Raw genomic sequence first — 17,985 nt, 5'->3', positions numbered from 1 at the left:
AAAATATTACCATTTATCTCCTTTCATCTTATATATTTTGCTCCTATATCTCAGAATAGTCACTGAATTTTTTGTTTGTTCTGAGGTTTGAGAAAGAAACAGTATTTTCCCATTTGACTTTCCTTTCAATTTTGCTTAATTAAAATTTGATATCATGTCAAGTGATTCATTTGTAACATTTATATCTAGTCATTTGGCCCAGAAGCCCTGGATAAAAGCAATTACGTTGGGTAATTCCTAATTATCCACATGTGGCCCAAGCAAATCTGCCTTTTAAAATATCCAGATGCCACTTCAGGAAAAACCACAAAGCATCACAGAAATATACTGTGCTCAGCCAAAAGCCTCATTTGGAACAAAGTTCTAGGTAACAATGATGCAATAGCTCAATCATGCATCCTCAATCCCAGCATTATCACCATTTGGGGCTGGAAAATTCTTTATTTGTGGAGGCTACCCTATGCTTTCTAGAATGTTTGACTGCTTAGATGACTGAATGCCAGTCACTCCCTGACACACAGTTAGTTGTAACAACCAGAAATGTTCCAGAAGCTGCTCAATATTCCCTGTAGGGTAAAGTCACCCTAGTTGAGATTTCCTGATATAAATAAACATGATACACATCAAGGTTCCCTTCAGCTTTTGCTTTTGGGAGGCGCTCTTTTGAAATTTCCCTCAGGCATGTGGAGTAAGGAAAGCTTTGTTTTAGCCCTCTTGAGGTTGCTCAGTGGTGTTTCTTAAGCAGGTCTCATTCATGCATACATTTTTGTTAGGTACCCCATCTCCATAAAAATAAATAGTATAGCAAATTCTTTCAAATTTCTAAAAATACAGGTTTAAAAAATCTAACAACATCTGTACACATGAATAGTAGTTTTCAAAGCACATTTAAGTTGCTTAAATTTCTATTCATAAAAGCCTTGGTAAAGTTATGTGGCATGTTTATTAATATTCCTATCATGGGCTGGGGATATAGCTCAGTTGGTAGAGTGATTGCCTTGCATGCACAAGGCCCTGGGTTCAATCCCCAGAAACACACACACACACACACACACAAATATTTCTATCATCTTATAGATGAAGAAACTCAGTCACAGTCTAATTCCTCATACAAGTAGTAGATTTAGAACTTGAGTCTCTTGCAATCCCAAAAACTCTTCTCAGAGAGGCCTTAACGGGGAGTGGGGAATGGAGAATGTGTGGCCTGAGATTGCTTGGTTACTAATTTTGACTCTACTGATTCCTAGCTGTGGGAGATTGGCCAATTACTTAATATCATTATTTTACAGAATCTTTATTGTAACATAATGATTATACTTTAGAAAGTTAAACAGTACTTTATGAGTTATGTAAGATTGTGAAGAATAAATGACCAATGCATGGTATATAAGTGCACAGTAAAAATTAGGTATTGTTTTTAATGCTGATAAGAATAAGTGCACCAGTATTGTTACTATTATTGAGAGTGAAGAATATACAGACAGAAGACCTAGATTGGAGCCAAGCTCCATCACTGACCAGCTAAGTGACCTGCAGTCCTGATGAACCTTTGTTCCACCTTTGTTTTCTTATTCATAAGAAGAGAAGGATGCACCTCCCCGCCTTCACAGAGTTGTTGAGATGCTTAAAGGTTATATAGTAAAGGGTTTCTACATGTAAATTATAATGACAGTGATAATGATAATTATTATTTACAAAATTCATTGGATTTTTTCCAAACTTGACTAAATTTGAGCTGTCTCCGAAGTCTTGTCTGATTTTTCCTTTAGCAGTCAAAATTTTTATTTTTAAGCTAGATAAAGCAACACCTGTTATCTTATACAGAAAGGATTTGCTAGAAAGATGTTGTTGGAGGGTTAGAATGAGGCTGAAGGTGTGGGTTGGGAAAGGGAGCAGACACTAAGGGAGGTCAGACATGTGGAGTTCTAAAGCTCACCAGGGAGTCACCTACAGGGGCAACAGCCTCAAGAGTGTGAGCTCACAGTGGCAGAGAGCATCCATCAGGTCCTCACATCCTGTGCTGGGGAGTCAAAGGCCCAAAATAGGGGTCTGCTTAGCTTCCCCTGGAAGTGCTGGACTGGGGACAGAGGTGGTGGGGCAAGCTTTACCTCTCTCCAGAAAGGCACAGCATAGGTGGAAGATGTGTCCATAGACAGATCTGAGAGGTATTCAAGGGAGCTGGTGTGGTACACATCTAGGCTATCACCTACAAGTTAAGGTGGGGGTGGCAGGGGTAGGGAGGACTGCACTAAAAATTAATTGCTATAGTACTACAAGAAAAAAAATTTAATTTTCACGATAAATTACTTCATTGAGATAGATAAACTTCTCTATTTTGTGCCTGAATATTTGTTTTGAGTGAAGTCAAAATCAATAACTCACAAGTGAGAATGATGAGAAATTACTAAATACTTAAGTCATTTTTATTTAAATATATACTATATTAAAATAGTAAAATAGAAAAAAAAGTTACTTCACTTTAACTACTTTTAATTGAGCATTTACAAAGCAACAAATCCTGGGCTGGTGCTAGGACTGAAGATACAGAGAATGTAAGTCTTTCCTCCGGGAAAGCAGTTGCCCAATCGAAGATATAAAAATATGATAAAAACAAAACAAAACAAAATGTAGCTGTGATATTGAAGACAAGTGTTTTAATACAGGCATTATGGAAAAGGTTTTGGAATAACATAAGGACATAATTAAGGAAGTGATATGAACACAATGCTGGAGTGGATCAAAAAGGAATAAAGGACATTCCAGGAAGAGAAACATCAAAGGTGAAAGAAAAATCCCTAAGAAAGAAAAGGCACAAATTCTAGGGCTCTTCGAGCTGCGTGTTCAATCATACCTCATTTGTCTTTTTGTCATTTTATGTCCTTTGTGATTTTTTGTGAACAGATGGAGTTGCTGTGTAAGAGTCAACTGTCCTGATAGATCAGGTTGAATGTGAAAAGCCATGTTTTGGCATAATTTCACACCAGGAGCATCTCTGGAAGTGTCCTCAGTCTACACTGCCATGAAGATAGCTATTAGACACTTTGGGAAAGGGGTAGGATGCCAGCATGTAGCGTGCCAATTTAATCCCATTTTATCATGTTCAGAAGCTCATTTTGATAAGACTTAAATCTGCAGGTCTGGCTCAGATGCAACCGAGACTGTATTTGTTCAGATAAAGTGCTGCAGAGGGTGGTGCAATCCTGTAATGAATTAGCAACCTCAATTACCTACCAAAATTAATTAAGGTAAAGACAGACATTAGAACAAATGATCCACGTAAACGATTAGAATAGTTCTAGATACATTAGATAAATCTTCCTTTTGTTTTTCCTTCCTAATCATAGTAAAACAATTCAGAATTTACCTCATTTGAAAATTACTAAGAGAATAAAATAGATATTGGAAAGCTAAGTGTATACTGTTTTTTTTTGGGGGGGGAGGGGGTGCCAGGGATTAAACTCAGGGGTACTTGGCCACTGAGCCACACCCCCAGCCCTAGTTTATATATTTTTATTTATAGACAGGGTCTCACTGAGTTTCTTAGTGCCTCACTTGTTGCTGAGACTGGCTTTGAACTTGTGATGCTCCTGCCTCAGCCTCCTGAGCTGCCGGGATTACAGGGGAAGGTAAGAAATGGCAAACCCAGATTTTGGACTACTTACTCTGGTGGTCAGAGGGGTTTTTCTATAAAGGGACAGAAAGTAAATATTTTATGATTTGGGGACAATAAGTCTGTGCTAAAACTATCTGACTTTGCCATTGTTGTGTGAATGGAGACACAAAGACTATGTAAATGACCAATCATGGCTACATTTCAGCAAAACTTCATTAATGGGTGCTAAAATTTGAGTTTTGTTTTGATGGGAAAAGAAGTTTACCTCAAAGAACTCTATTCCTTGTTTATAAGTCTTGCCCAAACTTTATCAGCATATGTATTTATAATCTCACAATATGTGTATAACTGTAAATTATATACATACATTACTATGTACGTTAAAAAGAAACATAGTCAACAGAACTTTAAAAGATCAAGATAAATATAAAAATAGAAATTCTACTATTTTTCTGCCCAGTCCCGTAAACTATTGTGTACTCCTGGGGTCCACATGCCCTACTCTGGAGATCAAGTATTCTGTTGCCTCTCAACGCTAAGGTTAAAGGGCATCTGCTCTCTGCTTCACAAAGATTTTGTTGTTTAGTGACAGCACACTTACAGTAGCATACAAAACATTAAATCATTTTGGGTTTGAGGACACAGAACTAAGCATAGAGAATATTTTCTGGTTTAGGGCCTATGATGAGCTTGGTGAATCTGGAAATTTCCATGATGAATCAGGTTGTTCCTGGGCAAGGCTGGGTGATGCATCTCTTCTGAAATGAAGAGGCCTCCAAGTCTTATCTTGCAGTGGCAAATACCACAAGAGCATGCACTTTGATATAAGCTCAATTATATATTGATTCTGAGGACTGAATTAAGATTGTTCTTATTGCACCCTAAAAGCACCATTTAACTCATTCATGGTGGGCACATTTGATTTGATGCCACAGTGATGGGACCTAGCACTATGTGTACCATGGATGTAACTCATTATCTCCCCAGTATGAACTGTAGGCCCTGTGACATCACTTTCTGGGATATTTGAAAATGTTGAGCAAATGCTTTTCCCTTTATTAGAAGAATTGGAAAAAAGAGTGAAGATTTGGAAGTTATGTAAGAGAGGTTAGAAAGCTTCCTGGCATCTGAAATCACCCCATTTATTGACATAATCATCTGTTCTTAGCATGCCTCATGTTTAGGCCTGCTAAGGCTGTATGGCAAGAAAAAGAGAAAGGATAATATTGGAGAAGGCTCAACTTCTCTCTTGTGTTGATGGACAAAGGAAATTGTAACTTTTTAAAAATATTTTTTTTAGTTGTTGATGGACCTTTATTTCCTCCACTTATATGTGGTGCTGAGAATCTAACCCAGTGCCTCACATGTGAGGCAAGTACTCTACTACTGAGCCACAACCGCAGCCCATGAAATTTTAATTTTGAGAAAACAATCTGATATATTGCATTCTGCAATCATGATCTTAGCCTCTCATCCACATTGATTCTAATGATGAAGACATAGAAGTAAATAAAATTAACTGAACACTTTCAAATGGTACCAAAATAGAGAATACTTTTAAGTAAAGTAAATAAAAGAATGAACAAAATGGGCAAAAATAGGTGAGTAGGCAGTAAGTTCATTAGAAATAAACAATAAATGGTGCCCAGATGGTTTGGTATGAAATATAGGACTGCAGAATTCCTTGTTTGTTTTTAGATTGGAAATGGCATTTCACTGGCATGCAGAAAAAAATACTAATTGATTACCTGGAACATTTCTTAATTGATGGTTTAATAAACTACAGGTACTCTTACACTTTAGAGCTTTGATGAAAGATTATATAAAACAAATGATCTTTATTTTAATGAACTTCATTAGTGATAGATTAAAATAAGCAAAACAGTGGTAATTCATGAAACAACTATGCAAAATACTAACAAGATCAGTAGTATCAGCAATAGACCGGTAGTTGTGTATATTTTGAGACCAACAAAAATATGGAGACATCAGGATCTGATTACACTTAAGATTAGGATACATTTATATTTGAGATGCAATAAACAGTCTATTTAACATGGTAATTAAATTTCTTTTGATATGAATGAGTAACAAAGACCAGGAAGGATTCACATAATTCTGTCAATACTCTGTGCTTTAATAGGGCACATGGACCCCCTCCCACAGACCAAATTCAATATATACTTTATTTATATTTTTACCAAACATATTAATATGTATTATTTCCTTCAAAGCCTTTTGGAAACTAACAAAGATTCAAAGGAGAAATGGACCCTTTGGCAACTTCAAGGCCCATTTTGAAATGGAAAATCCTCTTGCTAAGTTTAGACTGTAGATCTGTGGTGTTTGTAGATTTGGCATAAAGGTTTCTTGGGTTCTGATGATAAATCATCAATAAAAAAACCACACACATGTTCTCTAGCATCAAATATCTCTTTATGAGTAATATTTTGGTAAGCTGAATTTAAACAAATCAAAACCATGAATAATAGATTCCTTTGGACTAAAAAAATGTGGAGGGGAAAAAGTGGTAGTCAGATGTGACCAGAAACCACAATTGTCATCTTTTTTTTTTTTTTTTTAATGTTCAGAGAAGGCACCAATCAAATCAAGAAACAGTTCTGTGAGAGGGACTTTAGTGATAGACACTATTCTTGGGTTGGGTCAGTCACTCCTCAGGCAGGACTTGGTCTTGTCCCCAACCTTCATTTATTTCCTTATCAGCAAATTATTCCTTCCCCATCCCTCCCTTTCCCTTTTCTGTGGGCTTCAGTTCCATATTTCTCAAATGCTATATGCTCTCAAATGACTAGTTTTTCCGTCCAATAGCTCCCACAGTTATCTTTTTCTCTTTGAAAAATATACTCACATGTTATTAGACAAGTTTCAATGAGTCTGGAGGTCATCTTTAATACCTAGGAGGAAAGTGCAGCTCAGATAGTTAACTTTGGTTGGAGTATGGAACAGGGCTCTAGAACACAGATCTTCGGACTCTGAGTCCTGTGAATTGATTATTACTCTACAGGGTCTCACCTAGATCAAGCCTCATTACCAAATACTGGGACACCAGGAGAAGGCCCTTGGATTTGATGTCTTCCTTTTAAAATAATGCTTGTAGCAGGTGTTTTGCCAGGAGCTGGGCACCAGTCTGATTTGGGTAGGACCAACTACATAATTTAGAGCCCCATTGTAGAATAAAGATGTAGAGCCTGTTGTTAAAAATATTGTTGATAATTTTAAGATGGCAAGAGCAGAGCATTAATTTATGTGTAGGGACTTTCTGAGCTAGGACCCCATGGACTCACCACACAAGTCAAAAGTTGGTGAAGGTGACCCTGCCCATAGATTAATTTTCATAAAAAAATCTTCATATTGTCACCGTTCTGCTTGTAAATTTCTAAATGGTAGTAAGTGCTGTTTAAACTCTAAGAACTCTCCACTTAGGGCTGAAATCTGACTATTCATCCTAACTTCTCATGCTTCTGCTAAGCAAGCATTCTTCCTGCCTAACTAACAGAACAACATAGAGGAAACAGTGTCCATGTTCTTAGTAGCTGGTAGCAGAAAAATAGGCTGCATGAGAAAGAGTTTTTATGAATCTCCCAAAGAGAGAAGAGACCCTCAGGAAGATGCTCAGATAGCAAGAGGAAGAGGGAGACTCTCTTCCATCTAACAAAGAGAGGGGTAAGGAGGAGGCTAGATGGGGAAGATCCTAAGGGGCACAGTCTCAGGAAGAGACTTGGCTTCTCTGGCAGTAAAGCTTCCATGAGAAGAAATGAGTTGAGCTCTCTCTTTGTGTGCTGTAGAGTGTATTATGAAAAATCTTCTTTCATCATCTCCATAGAACCTTGCAGTGAACCTTGCTCCGTAATGTATCTGGCATAGAAATTTTGGATCTGTGAACAGGTGCTGAGATTGCCAGCAGATGGATTCTGGCAATTATCTCACCATTTCCTGAACGCAACCGGCATGCATTATTTCCATGTCACCCCTCTGAACCCCCTGCCCCCGCTATTCCTTCTTCTTTGTCCCTTTGCTTACTTAAAATTTACACATACTATCAGGTCCAAATTAAACTTTTCTTTCTTTAAGAAAACTTAAGAACCATCCGGCCTTAAACTGATCTCTTTTGCCACACAGACATTTTGCCTGTTACTGTTTATTCAGCAACAGCATGGTTTCTCTTTGTGGAGAGAAATGTTATATCCCCACTAGAGGCTCACTGAGGGCAGCACTTCTCTTGTCACCTGATTTTACTATCACAGCCAGCCCCGTACTTTTCTACATAGCAGAGATGATGATGACCCTACAAAGGAGAGTTGATGGAGCTGGAGAAAAACTTAATGTCAAAGAGAACGAAAAAAAAGGAGCAGAAAATATTTGAGTTTTAGAGACATATCTCTGTAGCCTGACCTAGCAGCATGGGGTGGGTATCTCTGAGGGAGGCAAAGCCTTCCATAAAATCTATTGATAAAGTCTATTAATAAATAGTGTCTTTTGAAAGATGGCATTTTGATCAGGTACATTAGTAAGCCTAATGCTTTTTAATAATCTTCATGAAGCAAGTGACCAACATCCCACAATGGAGGTTATGGATAAGTACAATGGAGGAAACATTGGGAATGTCCAGGCTGTTCCAGAACATTTCTGTGACCCATGAAGTAATCACTAGTTCCTTGGAAGGAACTTGAGTTTCCTACTTGTTCTCAGAAAGCATTCTATTACCGTCGTCCATCAGCATATTAAGTTCTATAGTTTTCAGGTAGCGTATGTCCCAATCTTTCTGTCTAAATTACTTGCCACATTGATATTGTTCTGCAAGTATTGCTTATACAGATATCCTATGGGGCACAAACCATAATTAGTAAAGTCAATGTTTTGGTGCCTACAGTGAGCAAAGGCAGGTAGGCTGCACATCTTTGAGCATTCCAGGTTAAACATGGTTATTTCTGTGTGGCCAGCCCTCCTGTGCGGAGTTTTATTGAAAGGTAGGGAGTTGAGATCAGGTGAGAAAGAAAGAACCGAGACTGTTGCTGGACAGGCTCTCAAAGCAGGAATGACTTTTATGCCAACAGGGAGGGTAAGTTTTATACTTGATTTCAGATGTGATATCTGAGAAGTCAAACATGGTCTGGCAGTAATGATAATGAGTAGATGGTCCCACAGCAGAAAATTCAAAAGGCCCTTTGTCTATGAAGCCAGGTGGGTCAGTAGCAATATCGATTAATTGGGAATTTAGTCATTTCAAAAAGAAATGACACTTATTCAAACAGATTTTTTTTTCCTTCAAGACGCTGTTTTTGTGGAGCATGCTTTTCTCCATGGTACCTGTTGCAGCAGTATTAGTCTTAGAGACTTGGAGCCTGGTTTTGCCAGGCAATTTAGGCTCATCTATCTCTAAGGTTCATATTCATATTAATTAAATTTGATGCTGATATATGTACACAGAATATAAATTTGTCCATTTAGAAAAGCTCTAACTTGTCAGAGGAACCAGGATCCTCAAGTCTTCAGCACAGATATATTTTCTCTGTTTAGGTCATCCTGTAAGGAATCCAGATTCCGATTAGAAGGCTTGCCAGTGTGGCTTGAGAACATAACATCAGTTTGATGAGCTTGAGCCATTATGGCTAACTTAGCTTGTTGTTGTCACTGTTTCAAAAAGAGAGATTATATTCTGTTTCCTGTAAGTAGGCGCATTGCCTAGTCAACATGCTTTTGAACGTTCCTTTTGAGTCTTCCATAACTCACCAGACACGTTCAGGATCAAGATATTCTTTTCTTCCGTATGCTAAAAACTCTATACAGTTCTAGACAGATCCTGCAGGCTTAGGTCTTTAAGGTGAGCTTGCAAGTTATAATGACTTTTTAGAATTAATCTTCTTGTTTTCTTCTACTTTTTTTTTTCAGATCATCAATGATTATTTTTTAGTCTGTGGAAAATAAGGAGAAAATCTTAGTCACTTCTTTGTAGTAGGGGCAAGGTTGTATTATGGAGAAGTTTTGTTGGAAGTGACAAGTTCATCAAAAAGTCACTGGGAACGGAGAGAACATTCCAGTTGCAGGAGACACCAGTGGGGAGAAGATGACTTGTATTGATTCAGCTGGATGGAGATGAGGTACTGACCTACTGATTCAAAGAGATTACCTTAATGCTTTCTAGGGCATAAGCCCATGGTGGTGGACAAAAAAAGCATGATGATTGCTCTCTGATCAGGACAAGATGGTGGGTGCTAACCTTAGCAAAGATTAAACTCTTAGATGCTCAATGCTTGGAAAACAGACACGATGCAGGAAAAAAAAATGTTTTTTTCTGGAAAATCTAATTCTACCTTGGTTGATGGAGTAAGCAAAGAAGGTGATATTTTTACTTTGCCTTTATTTTTCTGTCTAGTCTGTCCTCCTTTCACATAGAAAGTAACTATATTGGAGCATACAAATATTTTTCTTTTGGAGGTTTAACTAATATGCTCATAATTTGGTTTTCTTTTTGAATGAGCATTAGAAGAAAAATTTTATGTTACTAAGTGAAATAAAATAAAAATAAAACTCTCCAAATCAAAACCAACATAAAAAAAGCAAAACCTTATGAAGGGATCGTGTCATTAGTTTTCAGTAGAGTTCACTACCAATCTGAATGTTGATAATTGTAATAATTGTTGAAATTGTAATAATTCTCTTGTAAGTTAAGATCAAGACATTATTGAATTCTGAGAGAGAGAGAGAGAGAGAGAGAGAGAGAGAGGCTCCAGTTGCTTAGTTGATAGGTCCTTTTCCTTTCCCAAGATATAAAAAGCAAACTTTTTTAATGGTGATATAAGTTGTACCAGGGTGCAAGCCCTCTTAATAGTCCTGTTCTGTGAATATGTAACTATGGAAACTAATTTTTCAAGTATACAAGCGTGGGATATTTGCAAATATCTCCTTGTAGTCGTTAAGCACAAAGCAAATCAAGTTATTTAATTCCATTCAGGTAGCATTAAATTCATTTCAAGGCCTTCATTTTCAGGATTCCACTCTTACTGTTTATAGTACATATTGATTCTCAAGAGGGTACTTTAGAAAAGAGAGGGCAGTGTAATTACCTCAATAAGAAAAGAAATGTTGTTTAGGGGTACACATTGGAGTGTTGGTATAATACTGCTCAGGCTGAAGCTGTAAATCTAGTTTAAAGATATGCATTATATACCAAATTTTCTTAGTTAAATAAATGACTTTTTGTGTGCTTTAAGAATGGATTTCCTGCCTATCCAAGAACAAGGGAGATCTTTCTATCTTCTATGGTCTTCTTTAATTTCTTTCTTTAGTATTCTGTAGGTTTCATTGTAGAGGTCTTTCACCTCTTTCGTTAAGTTTATTCCCAAGTATATATTTTTTTTGAGTCTATTGTAAATGGGGTAGTTTTACTAGTTTCTCTTTCAGAGAATTTGTCATTGATGTACCAAAATGCCTTTGCTTTATGGGGTTTGGTTTTATATCTTGCTACTTCACTGAATTCATTTAATAGTTTTACAAGTTTTCTGGTGGAAGTTTTGGTTCTTCTAGGTATAGAATCATATTGTTGGCGAATAGTGTTAATTTGAGTTCTTTTCCTATCTGTATCCCTATAATTTCTTCTGTCTGTCTAATTGCTCTGGCCAGTGTTTCAAGAACTATATTAAATAGAAGTGGTGAAAGAGGGTATCCCTGTCTTGTTCCAGTTTTTAGAGGGAATACTTTTAATTTTTCTCCATTTAGAATGATGTTGTCCTGGGGCTTAGCATAGATAGCCTTTATGATGTTGAGATATATTCCTGTTATCCCCAGTTTTTCTAGTGTTTTGAACATGAAGGGGCACTGTATTTTGTCAATGCTATTTTTGCATCTGATGAGATGATCATATAATTTTTAGCTTTAAGTCTATCTATATGATGAATTACATTTATTAATTTCCATATGTTGAACCAAATTTGCATTCCTGGGATGAACCCCACTTGATCATGGTGCACTATCTTTTTGATACATTTTTGTATTTGATTTGCCAGAATTTTACTGAGAATTTTCACATCTATATTCATTGTTCTGAAATTTTCTTTCTTTGATGTGCAATTGCATGGTTTTGGAATCATGGTGATATTGGCCTCATAGAATGAGTTTGGAAGTATTCCCCCTTTTTTCTATTTCATGAAATAATTTGAGGAATATTGGAATTAGTTCTTCTTTGAAGGTCTTGTAGAACTCATCTGTGTATCCATCTGGTCCTGGGCTTTTTTTTTTTTTGGTTGGTAAGCTTCTGATAGCATCTTCTATTTCATTGCTTGAAATTTATCTGTTTAACTTATGTATATATCATCCTGATTCAGTTTGGGCAGACCATATGTCTCTAGAAATTTTTCAATATCTTCAATATTTTCTATTTTACTGGAGAACAAATTTTCTTTTTTTTTAATTTGTAGATCTCATATAATTTTTTATTAGTTGTTCAAAACATTACAAAGCTCTTGACATATCATATTTCATACATTTGATTCAAGTGGGTTATGAACTCCCATTTTAACCCTGTATACAGATTGCAGAATTACATCAGTTACACATGCACGTTTTTACATACTGCCATACTAGTGTCTGTTGTATTCTGCTGCCTTTCCTATACTCTACTATCCCCCCTACCCTACCCTACCCTCCCATTTCTCTTTCTACTCCATCTAATGTAATTCATTTCTCTCCCTTGTTTTTTTCCCTTTCCCCTCACTTCCTCTTATATGTAATTTTGTATAACAATGAGGATCTCCTTCCATTTCCATGCAATTTCCCTTCTTTCTCCCTTTCCCTCCCACCTCTCGTCCCTGTTTAGAGTTAATCTTCTTCTCATGCTCTTCCTCCCTGCTCTGTTCTTTGTTGCTCTCCTTATATCAAAGAAGACATTTGGCATTTTTTTTAGGGATTGGCTAGCTTCACTTAGCATAATCTGCTCTAATGCCATCCATTTCCCTGCAAATGCCATGATTTTGTCATTTTTTAATGCAGAGTAATACTCCATTGTGTATAAATGCCACATTATTTTTATCCATTCATCTATTGAAGGGCATCTGGGTTGGTTCCACAGTCTAGCTATTGTGAATTGTGCTGCTATGAACATCGATGTAGCAGTATCCCTAAAGTACGCTCTTTTAAGGTCTTTAGGGAATAGTTTGAGAAGGGGAATAGCTGGGTCAAATGGTAGTTCCATTCCCACCTTTCCAAGGAATCTCCAAATTGCTTTCCAAATTGGCCTCACCAATTTGCAGTCCCACCAGCAATGTACAAGTGTACTCTTTTCCCCACATCCTCGCCAGCACTTGTTGTTGTTTGACTTCATAATGGCTGCCAATCTTACTGGAGTGAGATGGTATCTTAGGGTGGTTTTGATTTGCATTTGGAGAACAAATTTTCAAAGTAATTTCTAATTATTGTCTGTATTTCTGTAGTGTCTATTGTGATATTTCCTTTTTCAACACAGATATTAGTAATTTGAGTTTTCTCTCTCCTCTTTGTTAACATGGTTAAGGGTTTCTCAATTTTATTAATTTTTTCAAAGAACTAACTTTTTGTTTTGTCAGTTTTTTCCACTTGTTTCTTTTGTTTCAGTTTCATTGATTTCAGCTCTGATTTTAATTATTTCATGTCTCCCACTGTTGGCAACAGGTCCACCTTGGCCCCTGGAGCCCTACCTCCACTAGTTTGTTCTGCATGCCAGTGTGGCCAGCTCACAAGGCCATGGCGAACTTGCGGTTTTTCTGTTCCTGCTTGTCCGTCTGAGACATATGTATCCCACGGGAATGCCTTGACCTTTTCTGGTCTGATGGACTTATTGTTAAGGGAGGTTTCGGTACCTGACAATAATAGATGTTGAAACTAAATTTCTCCCCCCTCCCTCCTGCTTTTGGGTAGTTTTCCACTTCTGCTGCTTGGGGTATAAAAAAAGGTGTGTTAGCAATAAAGATTATTGACTCCTGGATGAAGAAAAAAAAAAAAAGAATGGATTTCCTTATGAGACACAGAACTTCCTAGTATGCTATTGATTTGTTGTTTTGTAATTTGATGAACTTTTTCTAAATATAAAAAGTATAATTATAGTCAGTTCTATTATAATATAATATATGTGTTTGTAAATAAATCACCCTGCTAAGCAAAATCACACAATATAAAACACAGAGCTTGTGGGAACCAGAGCAAAGGCAGACACATAAAAATAAGGCAGGCATTCGGTAAACAGGTAGCATAGTTTTATACATGTTAAGTGGTTGATAAATAAATATTGCAATGAATATGGTATTTTATCTTGAAAAGACTGGAAGTTTGCTGGTAGGAGAGTCAGTTTGTGAGTTTTTGTGAAATAGCGGAAGAACAGGGTTCTGTTTGTGTGTTTTATACTGGGGATTAAATCTAGGGGCACTCCACCACTCAGTTACATCCCCAGCTCTTTTTATTTTTTATTTTGAGACAGTGTCTTGCTGAGTTATCAAGAATGGCCTTGAACTTGTGATCCTCCTGCCACAACCTTCTAGTAGTTGGGATTATAGGCATACATCGCCACACCTGTATGGAAAATCAGTTATTTTGAAGTCACTGGAAAGTTGCATTTCCAGATAGACTGAGCTAAGTGGTAAGTGCTTGGTCTTCATGTGTTTTGTGTGTTACTATGAGTCTCATTTTAGTTGAATGCCTTTTCCTCCATTATCTCGGCATTTCTTGTGGATGAAATGATGATTATAAGTAACTGTGAATTGGAAATCCTTGCTATTCACAATTTCCCTCTGGTATAGCAATGCTGGTTGAACAAATTTACATCAAAAAAGCTTTTCACACCAGAATTAATTAAATCAATTCCAAGTCATGATTGACATTGTCATCATCCTTTAACATCTTATTGAGTTAGTTTTATAACTTTTTAGACATAAATATTATCTTACAGTTTTACTTAATTTTTAAAATAATAAATCTTGGAAATAATCACCTTTCAGAACATGTTAAAATCACTTCTCACAATTAGAGAATAAATGTTAGATAACCTGATAATCTAGCACTTATTTCTCTTTTCTGTAATTTCTTTTTTTTTTTTTTTTAAGTCAAGTGTGCTTTGCCACTGAGCAACATCCCCAGCATATTTTATTTTCTATTTTTTTTTGAGGTAGGTACTCACTAAATTGCTGAGGCTGGCTTTAAACTTGCAATCTTCTTGATTCCGCCTCCCCAGTCACTGGTACAGTCATGCACCACCAAGCCCAGCTACTTATGAAGATTTTGTTGTTAGCTCGCAGAGTCTTCTTGAAAGCAAATATCCTTCTGTTATTTCTCCTAGTTTTAGGACAAAAAGCTATTGACTTGACTTACCTCAGAAAGTACCAGCTATGTAAGGTTAACTTATTTTTTAAAAAAATGAAGTCACACTTTTTTTGGTTTAGTTAATTTTTTAAAATTTATATATAACAGCAGAATGCATTACGATCCTTATTACATATATAGAACACATTTTTTCATATCTCTGGTTGTGTACAAAGTATATTCACACCAATTTGTGTCTTCATACATGTACTTTGGATAATAATTATCATCACATTCCACCATAATTTCTAACCCCATGACCCTCCCTTCCCCTCTAACCCCTCTGCCCTATCTACTGGCATTTCTTCTAAAAACTGGAACAAGACAGGATTGTCCTCTTTCACCCCTTCTATTTAACATAGTTCTTGAAACATTGGCCAGAGCAATTAGTCAGATGAAAGAAATTAAAGGGATACACATAGGAAAAGAAGAAATCAAATTGGCACTTTTTGCTGATGATGTGATTCTATACCTAGAAGATCCTAAAAGTTCACCAGGAAACTTCTAAAACTAGTAAATGAATTCAGCAAAGTAGCAGGATATAAAATCTACACCTATAAATCAAAGGCATTTCTGTATATCAATGACAAAACCTCAGAAAGGGAAATGATGAAAACTACCCATTTACAATAGCCTCAAAAACAAACAAACAGCAATAGCAACAACAACAACAAAGCAACCAAACAAACAAACAAAACTTGGGAATCAACTTAATGAAAGAGGTGAAAGATCAATATAATGAAAATTACAGAACTCTAAAGAAAGAAATTAATGAAGACCTTAGAAGATGGAAAGATCTACCTTGCTCTTGGATAGGCAGAATTAATATTATCATAATGACCATACTTCCAAAAGCACTATACAGATTTAATGCAATTCTGATCAAAATCCCAATGACATTCCTTACAGAAATAGAAAAAGCAGTCATGAAATTCATCTGGAAAAATAAGAGACCCACAATAGCTAAAGCAATCCTTAGCAGGAAGAGTGAAGCAGGTGGCATCACTATACCAGATCTTAAACTATACTACAGTAACAAAAACAGCATGGTATTGGCACCAAAACAGACTGGTAGACCAATGGTACAGAATAGAGGACATAGAGACTAACCTACAAAATTACAATTATCTTATATTAGACAAAGGTGCCAAAAACATGCACTGGAGAAAAGATAGCATTTTCAACAAATGGTGCTGGGAAAACTGGAAATCCATATGCAACAAAATGAAATGAAACCCATATCTCTCACCAGGCACAAAACTTAACTCAAAATAGATCAAGGACCTAGGAATTAAACCAGAGACTCTGTGTCTAATAGAAGAAGACTCTGCATTTAATCCATCATGTGGGATTAGGCTCCAACTTCCTTAATAAGACTCCTTTGGCACAAGAATTAAAATCAAGAATCAATAAATGGGATGGACTTAAACATAAAGTCTCTTCTCAGTGAAAGAAATAATCTGTGAGGTGAATAGAGAGCCTACATCTTGGGAGCAAATCTTTACCCCTCACACATCAGATAGAGCACTAAACTCTAGGATATACAAAGAACTCAACAGGCTAAGCACCAAAAACAACAACAAAAAAACAAATAACCCAATCAATAAGTGGGCCAAGGACTTGAACAGACACTTCTCAGAAGAGGATATACAATCAATAAATAAATATTTTAAAAAATGTTCATCATCCCTAGCAATTAGATAAATGCAAATCAAAACCACTCTAATATTTCATCTTACTTCAGTCAGAATGGCAGCTATTATGAATACAAACAACAATAAATGTTGGCGAGGATGTGGGGAAAAAGGTACACTCATACATTGTTGGTGGGACTGCAAATTGGTGCAGCCAATGTGGAAAGCAGTATGGAGATTTCTTGGAAAATTGGGAATGGAACCAGCATTTGACCCAGCTATCTCTCTCCTTGGTCTATACTTACAGGACTTAAAAGAAGCATACTACAGGGACACAGCCACATCAATGTTTATAGCAGCACAAGTCACAATAGGTAAACTGTGGAACTAACCTAGATGCCCTTCAATAGATGAATAGATGAAAAAAATGTGGCATACATACATAATGGAATACTACTCAGCAAGAGAAGAGAATAAAATCATGGCATTTGCAGGTAAATGGATGGAGTTAGAGAAGATAATGCTAAGTGAAGTTAGCCATCCCCCCAAAACCAAATGGCAAGTGTTTTCTTGATATAAGGAGGCTGATTCATAGTGGGGCAGGGAGGGGGAGCATGGGAGGAATAGACAAACTCTAGATAGGGCAGAGGGGTGGGAAGGGAAAGGAGTGGGCATGGGGTTAGAAATGATGGGAGAATATAATGGTCATTATTATCCAAAGTACATGTATGAAGACACGAATTGGTATGAGTATACTTTGTATACAACCAGAGATATGAAAATTGTGCTCTATATGTGTAATAAGAATTGTAATGTATTCTGCTGTCATATATAAATAAAATAATTAATCAAAATTTAAGGACTACTGCATGGGGAAGGCTATGGCGATGACTGCAGTGTCCCAAGATGAAAGTGCATTAGGCTTAGTCTTCCAGGTGGGGAGTGGGGGTTTGGATGGGTGGGTGGCAAACTCGGACCTAATCTGGACCTGGGTCCTGCACAAGTTGGTTTGGGTGGATCTAGGCTAGGCCTGGGCTCCTGTGGTGGTCTGCTGGTCAGAAGAGGTGGTCCTGTGCCAGAGGCTCGGCTGGAGTGGGTGTCTGCCCAACCGGGCCTACTGTGAGCCTGGGTCTCCTACAAGCCAGTGTGGGTGGATCTGGGTGAAGTTACCCTTTTGGAAGTACTTTCCAAAATCAAAGATTTACTTCAATTACTTCATATGAAGTGTAAATATGTTCTCACAAGAGTCATGGCAAGGTATCTGTGTGTGCAGGTGGTAGTAAGAATTCAGGGAGAAACTACATTTCATGTGCTAATAAAAGGATGCATGTGCTTGATTCTTTACCTGCACTTTATCAGCGGGGCTCCTTTTTCTGTAGCACTTAAACCTCCCTA

The 17,985-nt window shown here is 37.0% G+C and overlaps 1 long non-coding RNA gene across 1 annotated transcript in view; it reads left to right on the top strand.

The window, feature by feature from the left end:
- LOC131424630 (uncharacterized) overlaps window positions 1–17,064 on the top strand; it is a 49,543-nt gene extending 32,479 nt beyond the window's left edge. Inside the window, exons 2-4 of the long non-coding RNA XR_009227983.1 lie at window positions 9,524–9,732; window positions 14,079–14,237; window positions 16,898–17,064. This is a non-coding gene — a long non-coding RNA (uncharacterized LOC131424630). The remainder of the gene's footprint in view (window positions 1–9,523; window positions 9,733–14,078; window positions 14,238–16,897) is intronic.
- The last annotated feature ends 921 nt before the right edge of the window (window positions 17,065–17,985 follow it).

This window comes from Marmota monax, unplaced genomic scaffold (genome assembly GCF_021218885.2).
Source record: "Marmota monax isolate L192 unplaced genomic scaffold, Marmota_monax_Labrador192_F-V1.1 WCK01_AAM20220418_F8-fsc00037, whole genome shotgun sequence".
NCBI classification, from domain to species: Eukaryota; Metazoa; Chordata; class Mammalia; order Rodentia; family Sciuridae; genus Marmota; species Marmota monax.
Note: the sequence above shows the minus strand (reverse complement) of the source record. Positions and strands in the feature narration are given on the sequence as shown.